The sequence below is a fragment of the Cryptomeria japonica genome, chromosome 3 (assembly GCF_030272615.1).
Source record: "Cryptomeria japonica chromosome 3, Sugi_1.0, whole genome shotgun sequence".
In the NCBI taxonomy this organism is placed as follows: Eukaryota; Viridiplantae; Streptophyta; class Pinopsida; order Cupressales; family Cupressaceae; genus Cryptomeria; species Cryptomeria japonica.
The window spans coordinates 694,905,563-694,920,680 of record NC_081407.1 but is presented as its reverse complement, the minus strand read 5'-3'; positions in this window follow the sequence as shown (position 1 = coordinate 694,920,680).

The window sequence follows — 15,118 nt, the reverse complement described above, 5'->3', positions numbered from 1 at the left end:
GGTAGACCTTTTTAATTTTTTAATTTTTGGCCTATGATATTGTAATTGTATCATTGATGTAAGAGGTCACTGAATCTGGTTCCAAAAAGGTATCACACAAGAGTTTGTAGGCTTTATCAAAGGTTGGAAGATGAATAAATAAGTAGAGTAGCTATATAAACATTTTTGTAGTTAGGTTTTCTTTATGTGGATAGCAATTTCATGTGTTTTCTTCTATTTGTTTAGTTTTATTAGATATGTGTACTACTTTATGTTGAAGTTTTTATTCATACAAATCAAGAAAAATTAATTTATCATGATTTCATTGTCTTAATTAAATTAGAAATCAAAATTGTTACAAAATAAACTATTTTTAATTTGTTTTGATTAAGATTAATATAAAAAAAAATTACAAATATGTCATTCTAGTGATTAGATTTTGGGTAACTAGTAAGTAATAATATTACTCAAAATGAATACTTGTTCATGATGACACCTAAAATCAACTCATTTCATTAGTTGATTTAAAGTTTTATAATCTAAACTATTTATTATCTTGTGTGAATTGGTAGATTACTATTCTAAATAAATAAATCCATAGTTTGTAAATATTTTATTGCTATGAATCAAATTTAAAACAAACAAATTAATGATCAAACTATTAATATAAAGTTACATCAAGAGTGTTGATAATTTATGAAGTAAATTTCTTATTTGGTTGATAGATTTATCATGAAATAAATATATTACAAGATTTATATATCATGGAACTAAAACTATTATATATAGATTATTATATTATATTGCATCACCATTAGTTGGTAACAAATAACATAAGTGATTAATCTTCTTCCCTAAGATTAATTTAATTTTAGGGGAGGTCTATCAAAACACCCTTTTGAGTCATTTTACAAAAAATATAGTTAAATTTTTTTAATATTTAATGAAAATTTATTATTTAAATTTGAGGAGACGGCTTCAAATTTTACATAGTAATTATTGTTTTCTATATTGAACACAATAATAATATCATATGGTGTGATATAATACTCTAGATTATTCCTTTTTTAAATTCTATATTAAACAACATTGTGTATTCTATAGTTCTAATCAACATTAAGATGTTAGTTCTATTGAATAAAATTAATTTATTCATGATATCATACAATAATTTATAGATTATCGTAGAAATAAAATATATGAAAACAAAATTTGTAATACAATCATTTTTCTATCGTGCATAGTTAAATAATGAAATCTCACTTATCTTTCAAATTTGAACTATTTTTTTATAAATCACTACTATTTTGCACTTGTTTTCTTAACTCCACATAGTAACTTCATTTGCCAAGAATTTTTCTCTATTATGAGACATATATAAAATAAAAAAATTAGGTACATGGGTATTCACATATAAAGGGTGGACTAAAAGAGGCTAAAAGTCACCGTTTTTTTTTTTTTTTATAGAAAAAGTTGATTTCAATGAGAAAGAGAAGATGGTCAAAATTTAAAAATGTAATAAAAATAAGACTAGTAGTTGTTATGATTTGATTGATTTGATTTCTATACTACTAATCTATTTGTAAAATGGTCGAGATTAAGAGGGTCAAATATGGGGATCATACAAAGTACTCTTATTTTTATTAGGAAAATATGACGGGTCATATGTGCTCATAATTTTTTTTAGGTATTTAAGAAATCACTTCAATGAAAAAATAACTAACATTGGATAGTTTACATGTGATGTGTATTATTAATTTTTAATTTAAATAAATTAAATAGATGATTTTTAACTCTTTTAAAGTGGACACATCTTAAAAATAAAAAAAATGAGCATAATGATATTTTTTTTCAAATTTTGATGAGTGGATAAAAAATGAGACCGAGAAAACTATACACAGGTTTTCATGAGAACAATGAAAGGCACAAACAAAATAATTGAAGATAGAAAGAAGCTTTAATTTTTGTTTCATTAAAAAAATATACAAACTTGATAGAAGTCACATTCAATTTTTAGTCTTTTTCTTTTCATATTTTATAGAATACATGTACTTGAATATTGACATGCGAGTCCACCCCTAATGGCTGGTAATTTTTGAAGAAAGGAGATACCATGAACATTTTATAATGCACTTGTATTATATGTGTAGTCACATAAATCTGTCCAGTTTAATTAAATGAATATTTGATATTTATTTGATTAAAAATCCACTAGCCATCAGTTAATTAATTTAATATTTAATTAATTCATTAAACCAAATTCACAATCAATTAAATGAATAAATCTTATTTATTCAATTTAATCCCCTTTCCTCTTTTAAATAAATTAAATAAAACATTTATTTAAATCATTAACTTCCCCCACTTGCATTTTCCTAAAAATGCAACTTGCACCTATTTGTTGAAATAAATGAATTTTATTTGAATAAAAATCCTATTTTTCTCTCACCCACCAAACCCACTTGCAATCCTAATCCCCTTCTAGATTCTTCTAACCCCTTCCTAATTAGCCTAATCCATCCCCTAAATATTGTCACGTTCCTAAGCAACTTGGAGTCACTTCTCAAAGACTTCAAAGTCTTTGAAAAGCATTAAATGCTTTATGTGTCCAATAAGCTAACCTCTAAAGTCTTCCAAACCACTAATGGCTCTTACATGACCATTTATGGTTAATTCCACTTGCACCCATGGTTAGGGACTTTGACCCCTAAACTCAACCCTCATGTAACCCATGCGTCTCCTCAAGCATTTATTGCTTTGACCATGGTTATCCCTTTAACCTTTGCACAAGAGTTTATCCATTGGATAAAAGCATTATTCATTGGATAATGAATTTATTCACTCAACCCAACCTTAACCTTAACCTCCCAAGTTAACCCTCAGGTCATATCAAGCATTTAATGGTCCTTCCCTCTCCTCTGAACCCATCTCATGTTGACACTTGTCATCCTGGGATTGGGTTGAAAGCCCTCTCATGGATTGAAAATCATTCAATCCTGACCCTTGTTGAGATTACTCAATTTCAACCATCCATTACTCCATTTTTCCTATAAATAGAGCTCATTTCTTCATAATCTAGATCTTGAAAACTTGTATGCATTTACATTATAGTGAATTTTTGAGAAGAGCATTTAGCATAAAATCATAAATACATTATTATTTTGGTCTAAAACAAATCATTCCCATTTCATAGCATCTAAATATTAGTTTGTTCACACTTGCATAGCATTCTAGAGTAATCAACATTTCAATCTTGAATCTCCATAAGGCATCCACAGTGCAAAAAGCTGTTGAGAGCTACACTAATTTGGAACTTGGAGAGGAGAGGAACAACATCCACAGTGCAAAAAGCTGCTGAGAGCTACACTAATTTGGAACTTGGGGAGGAGAGGAACAAGGGAGAAGGAGCTACGAGCATGGTAGAAGGCACTTGGAGATGCCTTGTTGTGTTTTGTTTCATAGTTAAATACTTCATTATGTTTTTAGTGTCTCTCTTGGTATGCCTTCTTAGACTAGTTTTTGGCTGATTAACACTAACTCTTCCTTATTTCTTGTATTTTCTTGTGTTATACGACCACAGGTTTTAGTCTAAACATTAAGTCCATTTTGCAGAGCATCATTTGGTGAACCTGACATGATGCATACTGTAGACACCCAAAATTGTCATGTCTAATTAAATAAATATTTTATTTATTTAATTATCTAAGCTTAATTCTTCTATTAATTAAATAAATCTTTATTTATTTAATTAATTCATTTATCCTCTTCTAGCCTTATTTCTCATTTAAATAAATACATTTATTTATTTAAATTATCCTTTTCCTAAATTAAATAGAAATCTTATTTATTTAATTGATCCCACTTCTTCTATTAATTAAATAAATCTTTATTTATTTAATTAATTCATTAACCTTTTCTACCCATGACACATGTCATTCATCTCTTAATTCATACACTACCTACCCCTTTCATTATTTTATTATTTCTTTTACCTACCCTCTAATCATAGCCGACCTCCTTTTACACCTCTCAATCTTATCCCTCCATTTCATATAGTGTCTTCTATATAAGGAGATGATTCCTTCATTATCAAACCCTAATCAATTATTCTAATCAATCATTCTAATTACTTGATCAATTGACTACACTATGCTTTTGAGCATATGCGATCCTACTTGCAACCACATTTCCGTTCTTTGTTGAGTTCTTGTGCACATAAAATCTGAGAGCAAATATATCAAGCAAGATCAATGGAGATAGGAAGAATGGAGATCCAAACCCTATTGGACACGTGATGGTATAATCTTTGTGATTTCATTTGATTTGCATTGTCTTAGGTAATCTTCATATGTTATGGTGGATCTTTGTTGTTGTTAGGCTAGGGTTTTGTGGTTGAATTCATTTAGCCTTTCAATATTGTTATTATTGTTATCCATTTTCACCATAAACACATATCATAATGGAAGATTATGTTGATGACTTACAGGCAAAATCACTAACAAAAGAAGATCATCTAGAAATATTAGAGAAAATCTTTGATAGACTGGAACAATATCATGTTCGACTCAACCCAAAGAAATGTGTCTTTGGAGTAACCTCAAGGAAGCTTCTAGGATACATTGTCTCAAGCAAAGGCATTGAGGTTGATCCTACTGTTAGCATTTCACAAAGGGAGTTTGTTGGCATTCCAGTAAGTTTGTTGGTATGAGGATATTGAGAAGGTTGTTGAAGATTATGGATATAACTGAGAAAGGATGATTATTGTCTTAATAATATTATTTTGTCATTGATGTCAAGCAATTGATTTTCTGATTCAGTATGATGTTGCCATATCTTAATGAGTATGTTTTGATAAGTATAAAGATGTCGGTAAGTGACACAGAAAGAATGAAAATGAAGGGGAGTAATAAGTTATTCAATGGGCAACTATTACCGAGTTAGACAATGATGAGATTTTGTTGTTTTGATTATTTTGATATCCTATATATATGAGTATTCAAAGACTAAACAAGAAGGAGAAAAGATTTCATTCATTAGATGAGTTAAGATTTGATACTGTTCTATGTTACCGAGCAAGATGCTATTCGATAAACCCTAAGGTTATCGATATCGGTTAAAGAAGGCAGAATGTCTACCGAGTAAAGGTTCAATATTTACCAAGTAACAACCGAGTAATAACAGAATGCATTGGATGGATAAAAGAATTAGTAAATGAAGGATGCCAATGAGCTGGAGATGTATAGGTGATTGGTATGTCGTGCAAGAAGTTTGCTAAGGATCTATGACAATGAAAATACAGGAGTTAGATCTACAGTACAGATTGAATGGTCATAACCTAGCACAAGTTCCAAGGCGAGGTAAAACATTTTCAGAGCGAAAGATACAATGAAACTAGTCAAGTTTAAAGATCTGATGGCAAAGATTGATCATGGGAAATGTGATCAAGGAGATTAAGTGGTCAGGAATTATTTATAAATAAGAAATTGTTGATGAACAATGTATGCGGGCAAATAGAAGAAAAGTGATACTATAGTAGTGATCACCGAGCACAAAAGATTGAATATCTGATTAAAGAACAGATTGAGAAGCCCAACAAGGAGCAAGATAAGTCTTATGACAAGATTATTTTGAGCATATAGAGTCTGCTTTAAGTATTTCAGATGTGAAGTTGCAAATATATCTTATACTGTTATTTATGTTGTAAGTGACAGGAAATCTCTTAACCGAGTGGACCTAATAGTCTTATTTGTAAATCCTCTAGCAAGGTAACATTCTAAATGAGTGTTTGAAATCCTTTGACAAGGTCACTTCTAACAAAGTGCAAGACTCTAACAAGTCTGAGGGAAATCCCTTAACCGGGTCACAGCTAACAATGTGTTTATGTAATCTGTAACATGATTGGCTTTTAACCGAGCATACTCTAGAAGGGTATATTTCTTAGTGGGTCTGAAATCCCATAGTGGTTTTTCCCTATTTGGGTTTCCACTTTAAATCTGGTGTTAAATGTGTTATGATGTCTTAAGTGTAACTGTTTATGAGTTTGAATGATTTACAGTCATATTTGCATAGCAGTAAAGGCTACAGAGGTTTAATTTGATAAATATATTGCAGAGTGAGTTTTTTATGATTCACCCCCCCCTCTCATCTTATTAACAATTGGTATCAGAGCATTGGACTCCAGAAGAAAAGTTTAAAGGTACTTGAGGCAAGATCCAAAGATGTATAAAAGGGATGCACCAAAGTTGAACAAGTCTAGTTTCTCCACATGGCAGAAAAGGATGAAGTTGCACTTATCAGGAATTGGAGAATATGCAATATATTATCTGGAGAATGATTACAGTGCACCTAGTACCTACACGGTGAAAATGGAAGATATAAATGCAAAGCAAGAGCATATTCAAGCAATGATTGAGATAACATCAGTATTAACCGACTCATAGTGTAATGATCTAGAAGGTTGCATTGATGCCAAAGCAATGTGGAACAAGCTTATATCTATATATGGTCATGATGAACATGTTCAGAGAGAAAAAGTAGATAGTCTAAGAGGTCAACTTGAATCCATGAGAATGAATGAAGGTGAGAACATAACCCAATACAGTACAAGGTTAAAAGAAACTGTCAATCAAATCAAAGGAGCAGGAGGAACTATTGAAGAAAAGGATGTAACGAGTAAGTTGCTCAGAACACTTCTACGTACTTATGCCATTCGAGTCTCTGCGATCAATGAATTAAGGTCTGTACCAAACATGCCAGTCTCTTTGGATGCTACTATTGGTAAGCTACATGCATTTGAGTTAAGTAATTTTGATAACAGTGGGTCTTCGGTAAATAAAGTTGAATCTGCATTTAGTTCTTTTCATCTTGGTGAATTTGATGATTACAATGATAGAATGTATAAGTATACTGAAGGAAATCATAGTGGAGCAAGTGAGAGATTTCGCAAAAACATGGAAGACATACACAAACTATATGAGGAGATCAGAAAGCAAGAAGAGTTTGAAGCATTATTAGCCAGAAGGTTACCAAGAGGCAAAGGTAAGTATAAAGGAAAGTTACCTTTAAAATGTTTTAACTATGATAGAATAGGACATATGGCTTCTAACTGTCCTGACAAAGAATCTAGTGAAAAGAGAGAATACTGAGATAACAAACAGAAAGACAACCAATACAAAGGACATCGAGACTTCAGAAAGAGAGATAGAAAGACATGCCTAGTAGTTGATGAGGAAACCAATGATGACAAACCTGATGAGACTGAGACAAAAGAAGTTGTATATGTGGCTATCAAAGATGGATAAGATGAAGAAAGGTATGAGGAATAAGCCTTAATATCTCACATAAATAAAAATGATTCTTGGATCATGGATAGTGGATGCTCACATCACATGACAGGTGATAAACACAAGTTTATTAAATTAGAAGACTATGATGGAGGTTATGTAAGATTTGGTAATGATGTACCATGTCCGGTGAAAGGTAAAGGTTCTATCACACTTCTTGACAATGCTAAATGTAATGATGTATATTGGGTTGAAGGTTTTAAATACAATTTGTTGAGTGTAGCACAACTAAACAATACAGGATACCGAATAGAATTTCAAAAAGGAAGTGTCAAAGTTCTAGACAAACATGGAAAGCTGGCTGCTACCAGGACACAAACAAAAGGTAATACATTTCATCTTGACTCAACTTGGAACAATTGTCTGTATGCTAAAATAGAAGATACATGGTTATGGCATAAAAGGTTTTATCATGTAAATTTTGATAACCTGATCAAAATAAGTAAGAAGCACCAAGTAAGAGGTCTATCGAACTTGGAAAAACCTGAGAATGCAATATGTCGAGGATGCCAGATGGGTAAGATGACAAAGTCAAGCTTTACAAGTAAGTCCTACACTTCTAAAGGAATTTTAGATCTTGTGCACACTAATCTCTATGGTCCTATGAAAGTTCAAAGTTATTATGGTGATAAATACTTTATATTATTTGTGGATGATAACTCAAGGATGATGCTAGTTATGTTTTCAAAAGAGAAATCAAAAGCCTTTCAAATGTTCAAATGGTACAAGGCTAGAGTTGAAAAAGAAACAGGAAGACAATTGAAATGTCTAAGATCTGACAGAGGAGGAGAATTCATCTTTGATGAATTTAACATATTTTGCAATGATCATGGTATAAAGAGACAAGTGTCTACATCAAGAACACCTCAGCAAAATGGGATAGCTGAAAGAAGAAACAAATCAATTGTAGACTGTGCCAGAACCCTGATGATAGAAAAGAGGGTACCTCAAACATTTTGGAGAGAAGCAATCAGCACTGTAGTTTACACCCTAAACCGAGTACAACTGAAGAAAGGAACTTTGAAGACACCGTATGAAATCTGGTATGACAAGAAACCTAATGTAAGTTACTTTCAAATATTTGGAAGTAGATGTTATGTTCACAAAGATGACAGAAATGGAAAGTTTGATCAGAAAAGCGAGGAAGGAACATTTCTTGGTTATTCTTCTAGAAGTAAAGCATTTAAATGTCTGATCAAATCATCTAACAAAATAGTGGAAAGTGCAAATGTGAAAATTGATGAATTTGCAAAAAGAAATGATGAAGGAAATTCCAAAGAACTAGAAGATTATGAAGAGTTTGTATATGTTCAACCGAGAAAATTGATGAAGAAAATGAAGAAAATACTCAGTTACCAAGAGATGAAGAAGATCAAACAGAGCCTACCGAGCCTATATTAGCCAAGTATGCCAGAAGAAATCATGCATCAAGTCAAATTATAGGAGATAAGAATGATCCAGTGATGACAAGGAACAAATTGAGACAAAACACGTGTCTGATATCTGAATTTGAACCGAGAATAGTAAAAGAGGCATTTAGTAATGAAGTTTGGGTAAATGCTATGATAGAAGAGATTGAACACATCAAGAAGAATGAAACATGGACATTGGTCCCAAGACTAAAAGAGAAAAATGTGATCAGTACAATGTGGATTTTCATAAACAAGCTAAATGAAAAAGGAGAGGTCATTCCAAATAAAGCAAGACTAGTTTGCAAAGGTTATGCTCAAGAAGAAGGAATAGATTATGGTGAGACTTTTGCACTTGTGGCAAGACTTGAAGGAGTGAGAATATTGTTGGCATATGCTACTTATAGAAATTTCAAGGTATATCAAATGGATGTTAAATCTGCATTTTTAAATGGTATACTAGAAGAAGAAGTTTATATTGAACAACCTGGAGGATTTATTGAAGACAAGAATAAAGATCAGGTATGTAAGTTGAACAAAGCATTATATGGTCTAAAGAAAGCACCTAGAGCATGGTATGAAAGACTACACTCTTACTTAATCAAGATTGGATTTATAAGGACAAGTGAAAACAACAACATGTATAAGAAGAATGATGAAGACAATGGAATACTGCTTTCAGCCATATTTGTTGATGATATTATTTTTTGTGGAAATGACTCTGTATGCAAGAACTTTGGAAATGAAATGTGCAAAGAATTTGAGATGTCATTAATCGGTGAAATAAAGTATTTTATAGGTTTACAGATACTGCAAATGAAAAATGAAATTTTTACTACTCAATCCAAGTATATAAAGGAAATCTTGAAGAAATATGGAATGGAGGATTCTAAACCTGTAAGTACTCCTATGACTACCAATTGTAAACTATCAAAGAGTGATGAATCTGCATCTGTTGATTAGACACTTTACCGATCTATGATTGGAAAGTTGCAATATGTGGTTCACAACAGGCTGGATATAGCACATGTAGTAGGTATAGTTGCAAGATTTTCTGCATATCCCAAAGAAACCCATATGACAGCAATCAAGAGAATTTTCAGATACTTGAGAGGCACTGAAGATTATGGCTTAGTATATAAAAAGAGGAATGATTTTGACTTAAAAGTCTATACTAATGTTGATTGGGCAGGGAACATTGATGATAGGAAAAGCACAAGTGGCAGAGCTTTCTTTCTGGGAGACAGACTAGTAAGTTGGCTTAGCAAGAAACAAGGATGCATTTCACAGTCAACAGCTGAAGTTGAATATGTCACTGTAGCATTGAATTGTACCAATATTGCATGCATCAAACAACTATTGGAAGGAATGAATGAGAAAGTTACCGAGCCAGTAACTATATTCTGTGATAATACTAGTGCCATTAACATTTCAAAGAATCCGGTAATGCATTCTAAGACAAAGCATATCTCTATAAAATATCATTATCTCAGAGAAGAAGTTCAAGAGAAGAAAGTTGCGCTGGAATATATTAGTTCAAAGGAACAAATAACAGACATTTTCACAAAGCCACTGCCAAAGGACACTTTTGGGTATCTCAGAAGTAAGTTAGGGGTCCTACCCCTATCTAGTACTCACTGATAGAGTTCAGTGAAAGCATCAATTCTACGAATATTCATATTAACTATTTATGAGTTGATGTTGATTTACACACTTTAGGAGGTTACCTAAAGTTGTGGAGGCAATAGTGATTGAAGACAAGTTGCTCTGACCGACACTGAGATGATACATTTGTATTTGTAGCAAGCAAATTACTTCACAGCGGAAGGAATCATGAATTAGTTTTACTTTTTGGCATTGTTGTCAAAGGGGGAGAAGACTAATTAGTGAAGATTAATAGGTGAAGATGGGAGAAGACTAATGATTGGGGGAGAATTCAAGGATAACAATAGGAGAAGATTAACAACAATCCGGATCCGAATCAATTGAAATAAAATCAAGTTAGGTATTGCCATTAAAAGTTGGTTTTGCCATCAATGCCAAAGGGGGAGATTGTTAGCATTTCACAAAGGGAGATTGTTGGCATTCCAGTAAGTTTGTTGGTATGAGGATATTGAGAAGGTTGTTGAAGATTATGGATATAACTGAGAAAGGATGATTACTGTCTTAATAATATTATTTTGTCATTGATGTCAAGCAATTGATTTTTTGATTCAGTATGATGTTGCCATATCTTAATGAGTATGTTTTGATAAGTATAAAGATGTTGGTAAGTGACACAGAAAGAATGAAAATGAAGGGGAGTAATAAGTTATTCAATGGGCAACTATTATTGAGTTAGACAATGATGAGATTTTGTTGTTTTGATTATTTTGATATCCTATATATATGAGTATTCGAAGACTGAACAAGAAGGAGAAAATATTTCATTCATTAGATGAGTTAATATTTGATATTGTTCTATGTTACCGAGCAAGATGCTAGTCGGTAAACCCTAAGGTTATCGATATCGGTAAAAGAAGGCAGAATGTCTACCAAGTAAAGGTTCAGTATTTACCAAGTAACAACTGAGTAATAACAGAATGCATTGGATGGATAAAAGCATTATTAAATGAAGGATGCCAATGAGCTAGAGATGTATAGGTGATTGGTATGTCGTGCAAGAAGTTTGTTAAGGATCTATGACAACGAAAAATACAGGAGTTAGATCTACAGTGCAGATTGAATGGTCATAACCTAGCACAAGTTCCAAGGAAGGAATACAAGTTCCAAGGAAGGAATACAAGTTCCAAGGTGAGGTAAAACATTTTCAGATTGAAAGATACAATGAACCTAGTCAAGTTTAAAGATCTAATGGCTAAGATTGATCATGGGAAATGTGATCAAGGAGATTAAGCGGTCAAGAATTGTTTATAAATAAGAAATTATTGATGAACAATGTATGCGGGCAAATAGAAGAAAAGGGATACTACAGTAGTGATCACCAAGCACAAAAGATTGAATATCTGATTAAAGAACAGATTGAGAAGCCCAACAAGGAGCAAGATAAGTTTTATGACAAGATTATTTTGAGCACATAGAGTTTTCTTTAAGCATTTCAGATGTGAAGTTGCAGATATATCTTATACTATTATTTATGTTGTAAGTGATAGGAAATCTCTTAATCGAGTGGACCTAACAGTCTTATTTGTAAATCCTCTAGAAAGGTAACATTCTGAATGAGTGTTTGAAATCCTTTGACAAGGTCACTTCTAACAAAGTGCAAGACTCTAACAAGTCTGAGGGAAATCCCTTAATTGGGTCACATCTAGCAATGTGTTTATGCAATCTGTAACAGGATTGGCTTTTAACCGAGCATACTCTAGAAGGGTATATTTCTTAGTGGGTCTGAAATCCCACAGTGGTTTTTCCCTATTTGGGTTTCCACGTTAAATCTGGTGTTAAATGTGTTATGATGTCTTAAGTGTAACTGTTTATGAGTTTGAATGATTTACAGTCATATTTGCATAGCAGTAAAGGCTACAGAGGTTTAATTTGATAAATATATTGCAGAGTGAGTTTTTTATGATTCACCCCCCCTCTCATCTTATTAACACCTGCAAAGGTCAAAGCAATCATGGACATGCCACCTCCATGGAACATCAGCTAGCTAAGGACATTACAAGGGCACCTACAATCCATCTAAAGATTCATTGCACAACTGGCAGATAAGTCTCACCCCTTTACACACTTATTACACAAGAACATCTGCTTTCAATGGGATACCAGATGCCAGCAAGCATTTAAGATGCTTAAAGACTATCTCATGAATACACTATTGTTGATCCCACCAGATCTGAGTAAACCTCTATTACTCTATATTTCAGCAACAAATACAACATTGGGAGTACTACTGGCTCAACACAATGTAGAAGGGAAAGAGTGTGTTGTTTACTACATCTCTCACACACTGGTTGGCTATGAACTCAATTACACACCTATTGAGCGAGCTTGCCTAGCAGTAATCTTGGCATCCACTAAACTGAGGCACTATTTGTTAACACATAAAGTACAACTCATTGCAAATATCGATCCACTAAAATACTTACTCAACAAAGTAGCATTGATTGGCCGCTTGGCCAAGTGGGTGATGATTCTAAGTGAATTTGACATCGAATATGTGGACCGTAAGGCTATCATGGGTCAAGTTATTTCAGATCAGTTGGTCGATGCACTACTCATAGGTGATCATCCTCTCATTTCCAAGTTTTCGGATGAGGAGATACTCATGATCACAGTAGCACAACCATGGAAACTATACTTTGATGGTTCATACACTAGGCATGGCTCGGGGGCAGGCATTCTGTTTATCACATCTCAAGGTGATAGCATCCCAAAGTCTTACAGGCTCACATTTCCATGCACAAACAACATAGCTGAATATGAGGCCTTGATCACAGGACTCCGACTGGCCATACAATGGAAATTGAAAGAGCTACATATATATGGCGACTCTCAACTAGTCATCCGACAAGTCATAGATGAATATCAGACCAAGGATGACAAACTCATGCCATACAAACAAATGGTGGACAGTTTAAAGACATTGTTTACTACTATCACCTTCGAGAAGATACCCAGAGATCAAAATCAAGCTGCTGACGCTATGGCTACCATTGCATCTCTCCTAGATCTTCCACAAAATTCAACACGCTATGAGTTCTTGGTCGAACAGCTTTGTATTCCCACTTATGATATCCCCGAATCTGAAATGATATGTCACCTTGTCGGTTCCGAATCCCCATGGTATGGTGAGTTCTACACCTACCTCCACGATCACACACTTCCTCCTAACCAATTGAATAACCAACATAAAACCTTCATTTGCCAAACCGCTCGATATACCATTATTGCTGAAACCCTATACCGATGCAATCTTGATGGTACTCTCCTTCGGTGTCTGGAGTAGGATGAGATAACAAAGGCCTTGGAAGAGGTACATGAAGGAATTTGTGAACTCATGCAAGTGGCTTGTCACTAGCCAAGAAGATCATATGAGCTAGATACTATTGGCCATCCATAGAAAAAGACTCCTACTATTTTGTCAGAAAATGCAAGAAATGCCAAGTTCATAGAGACCTGATACATGCACCAGCACTGGAATTGCAACCCATCACAACACCATGGCCTTTTTGTCAATGGGGACTTGACCTTGTGGGTAAAATCTATCCATCTTCATCCAATGGCCATAAGTTCATCATTACCGCTACGAAATACTTCACCAAGTGGATCGAAGTTGTTCCACTTACCCAAGTCACCGACAAGCAGATCAACTCATTCATCCTTAATTACATCATCTATCGGTATGGTGTAGCCATGTCCATCATCATAAATAATAGGCTTCGAACCCCTACAGGCACAACTCCCTACTCACTAGTCTATGGCGCAGAAGCTATCTTACCTATTGAGGTTGAGATACCATCGCTATGGGTTTCCTTGCATAATCTAATAGATGATGAAGCATACATAGTCTCATGTCTTCAAGACTTAGAGCTACTTGATGAGAAACGACAAGCTGCATACAATCATCTCAAAGCCTATCAGCAGTGCATGAGTAGAAGCTATAATCATCGAGTTAGACCTCGCACATTTGAGGTAGGTGATCTCGTTCTTCAAGAGAATCCTCTTAACCAACCAAACAAAGAACATTAGAGAAAGTTTGAATCAAACTGGCTGGGTCCATATGTTATCACTGCTATATTTGGGTCCGATGCATATCAGTTGGCTACTTCAGAAGGAGAACCGCTAATAGATCCGATCAACAACATGCACCTCAAATGGTTTTATACATAAGCTGTATAGAGTATCAGACTCCCAAACATACCATAAAAACACCAAAAAAATTTAGATAAAGGTTCTGAAGAAAATACAAACACATGAAAATAGTAAAGAAAAATCATGCATCCAAACGGTGAACAACCACTCCGGTGGCACCTTGGGTAAGTGCCATGGTGAAAAGCTGGCAAATAGGTGCCACTTGTAAAGGCTATGGCTCCATTGTCTTTCAGACTTGTTGTGATCGCATTCATTGCATCCATTCATCCATCAGTCAAACCATGGCTTGTTATTGATCAGCAATCAAGGATAGTATTTCATGCGTCTTGTGTCCTGCTTTTTCATAGTCATGCATAAACTAGGGGCAATGCCCTTAACCTATTGATGGAAGTGGATTCTGCATTACTTGTGATTCATTGAGTTCTTCATTCAAAACTGTCTCACAAAAATCCCAAAACATTCTAAACAATCATCAAAATACCAAAAACATTGGAAAATTATCTCAAAAAAATCCAAAAACATTCAAAACAATCATCAAAATACCAAAAACATTGGAAAATTATCTCACAAAAA